This window comes from Lolium rigidum, chromosome 2 (genome assembly GCF_022539505.1).
Source record: "Lolium rigidum isolate FL_2022 chromosome 2, APGP_CSIRO_Lrig_0.1, whole genome shotgun sequence".
Lineage (NCBI taxonomy): Eukaryota > Viridiplantae > Streptophyta > Magnoliopsida > Poales > Poaceae > Lolium > Lolium rigidum.
Window position 1 is genome coordinate 140,049,796 of NC_061509.1, and position 4,047 is coordinate 140,053,842.

The following is a 4,047-nucleotide window of genomic DNA, read 5'->3' on the forward strand; positions in this document are numbered from 1 at the left end:
ATGATTATGCTACTGTTATCTATGATAATCCATGCTACTTTGATAAATCTTATGATAATGCTTTGTTTGTGCATGATGTCGAAATGCATGGTACTAAAGAGTTTTGTTTGGCAAATGTCTATGATAAAGCTCTAGATGATGGTCCTATGTTACTTGATAATATTAATTGTACTACTAATGAAAATGGGATTGGAGAGTTCTTGAATTATTCTATGAGTCCCATATCTATTGAGATTGATCAACTACCTTGTTATATTATTAATAAAAGTAAGTTTGAAAGTTTTAATTCCACTATTCTTGAACTTGATAAAAATTATGTGTTTGGAAATCATGAAAAGTATGCTGCATGTGATAGTTATATTGTTGAGTTTGTTCATGAAGCTACTGAAAATTATTATGAGAGAGGAAAATATGGTGGTAGAAATTTTCATGGTACTAATACACCTCTCTATGTGCTTAAAATTTTGAAGTTACACTTGTTCTATCTTCCGATGCTTGTTACTTTGCTTTTCATGAACTTGTTTATTTACAAGATTCCTATGCATAGGAAGCATGTGAGACTTAAATGTGTTTTGAATTTGCTTTTTTATGCTCTCTTTTGCTTCAAATACTATTTCTTGGGAGTGCATCATTAAAACTGCTGAGCCCATCTTAATGGCTATAAAGAAAGAACTTCTTGGGAGATAACCCATGTGTTATTTTGCTACAGTACTTTGTTTTATATTTGTGTCTTGGAAGTTGTTTACTACTGTAGCAACCTCTCCTTATCTTAGTTTTGTGTATTGTTGTGCCAAGTGAAGCCTCTAATCGAAGGTTGATACTAGATTTGGATTTCTGCGCAGAAACAGATTTCTATCTGTTATGAATCTGGGCTGTTTTCTCTGTAGGTAACTCAGAAAAATATGCCAATTTACGTGCGTGTTCCTCAGATATGTACGCAACTTTCATTAGTTTTGAGTTTTCTGGTTTGAGCAACGGAAGTATTTATTTAAAATTCATCTTTACTGGCTATTCTGTTTTGGCAGATTCTGTCTCTGTTTTTTGCATTGTCTCTTGTGGACTTTAAGCGAGGTTTTCTAGGCGTAGAGGGCTGTAGCTAATGTTTTATTGAGTTCTTGCAATGTGCCACTACAGGACTAAGGTGGATTCAAATTTTTTGAGTACTAACCCCTTTAATGAAGTTTATGAGAAGTTTGGTGTGAAGGAAGTTTTCAAGGGTCAAGAGAGGAGGATGATATATGATCGAGAAGAGTGAAAAGTCTAAGCTTGGGGATGCCCCCGTGGTTCATCCCTGCATATTTCAAGAATACTCAAGCGTCTAAGCTTGGGGATGCCCAAGGCATCCACTTCTTCATCAACTTATCAGGTTTCTTCTATTGAAACTATATTTTTATTCGGTCACATCATATGTGCTTTACTTGGAGCGTCTGTGTGCTTTTATTTTTGTTTATGTTTGAATAAATTCGGATCCTAGCAATCCTTGTGTGGGAGAGATACACGCTCCGCTTTTTCATATGAACACTTGTTCTTCGTTTTACTTTTAATGTTCAATTATAAAAGTTGGAAGCTACATCACTTATGGTTATTTGGTTGGAAACAGAAAATGCCTCATCATGTCTTGGATAATTTGACACTTGGCAATTGTTTTGAGCTCTCAAGTAGATCATTACTAAGTTTTTTTTATGTAGTTTAAACCTATTAGTGGAGAACTACCGTAGAGCTTTGTGAAATTGGTTTGCATGATTGGTCTCTCTTAAGGTCTAGATATTTTCTGGTAAAAGTGTTTGAGCAACAAGGAAGACAGTGTAGAGTATTATAATGCTTGCAATATGTTCTTATGTAAGTTTTGATGTACCGGTTCATACTTGTGTTTGCTTCAAATAACCTTGCTAGCCCAAAGCCTTGTACTGAGAGGAAATGCTTCTCGTGCATCCAAAACCTTGAGCCAAAACCTATGCCATTTGTGTCCACCATACCTACCTACTATGTGGTGTTTCCTGCCATTCCAAGTAAATACTTCATGTGCTACCTTTAAACCTTCAAAATGCTTCTTAATTTGTGTTGATGTTTTATAGCTCATGAGGAAGTATGTGGTGTTTTATCTTTCAACCTTGTCATTTACTCTTGACAGACTCTCACCAATGGACTAGTGGCTTCATATGCTTATCCAATAATTTTGCAAAAAGAGCTGGCAATGGGGTTCCCAGCCCCGATTAATCAACTTTCACTAATAATTCTCTTCACATGTTTTGCTCTGATTCATCAGTAAGCAACTTAATTTTGCAAATAGACACTCCTCCATGGTATGTGATTGAGGGAAGGCACCCGAGAATTCGGTTAGCCATGGCTTGTGTAAGCAAAGGTTGGGGGGAGTGTCACCCATAATGAAACTAAAATACGTGTGTAAACAAAAGAGAAGAGGGATGATCTACCTTGCTGGTAGAGATAACGTCCTTCATGGGAGCCGATCTTGAAAGTCTGGTTGATGAGGTAGTTAGAGTGCCCACTATCATTCGTTGATAACAACAAACACCTCTCAAAACTTTACTTTTATGCTCTCTATATGATTTCAAAACTTAAAAAGCTCTAGCACATGATTTAATCCCTGCTTCCCTCTGCGAAGGGCCATTCTTTTACTTTATGTTGAGTCAGTTTACCTACTTCCTTCCATCTTAGAAGCAAACACTTGTGTCAACTGTGCATTGATTCTTACATACTTGCTTATTTGCATTCATCATATTACTTTATGTTGACAATTATCCATGAGATATGCATGTTGAAAGTTGATGGCAACTACTGAAACTTATATCTTCCTATGTGTTGCTTCGATGCCTTTACTTTGAATCTATTGCTTTATGAGTTAACTCTTGTGCAAGGCTTTTGATGCTTGTCTTGAAAGTACTCTTCATGAAAAGTTTTGCTATATGTTATCTATTTGTTAGCAACTATAGATCATTGCCTTGAGTCACTTCATTCATTTCATATGCTTTGTAATAGTATGATCAAGGTTATGTAAGTAGCATGTCACTACGAAATTATTCTTTTTATCGTTTACCCGCTCGGGACGAGCAGAACTAAGCTTGGGGATGCTGATACGTCCCCGATACGTCCAATTTGCATCACTATTTTATATCATAATTTGTTGTTATTCATTGATATATTTCATACTTGGGACACAATACTTATGTTATTTCATCTATTTTGCATGTTTCATCATTATTGGAGGATCAAGCACCGGAGCCGAGATTCTGCTGGAAAAGCACCGTCGAAGGCAATATTTCGGAAGATCACCTGTGGAAGGAAATTATACCAAAAATCCTATTTTTCAAGATGACGGAGGAAGCCAGAAGGAGGAGCCAGGAGGAGCCAGGGTGGGCCCACACCCTAGGGCGGCGCGGCCCAGGCCCTGGCCGCGCCGCCATGTGGTGTGGAGGGCCCACGCCCCCTTTCGCCTCCTTTTCTTCGCGAAATCCTTCGTCCCGAAAACCTAAGCCAGAAGGGGTACCTCACGAAGAGTTACAGCCGCCTCTGCGGGGCGGAGAACACCAGAGAGAAAAGAGCTCTCCGGCGGGCAGGAATCCGCCGGGGAAATTCCCTCCGGGAGGGGGAAATCGACGCCATCGTCACCGACGTGAAGCTGGACATCATCACCATCACCATCATCATCATCTCCACCATCATCACCGCCGTCATCACCGCTGGACACCGTCACCACCGTAGCAATTTGGGTTTGATCTTGATTGTTTGATAGGGGAAACTCTCCCGGTATCGATCTATACTCGTTGTTGATGCTATTGAGTGAAACCATTGAACCAAGTTTATGTTCAGATTGTTATTCATCATCATATCACCTCTGATCATGTTCCATATGATGTCTCGTGAGTAGTTCGTTTAGTTCTTGAGGACATGGGTGAAGTCTAAATGTTAGTAGTGAACTATGGTTGAGTAATATTCAATGGTGTGATATTTAAGTTGTGGTGTTATTCTTCTAGTGGTGTCATGTGAACGTCGACTACATGACACTTCACCATTTATGGGCCTAGGGGA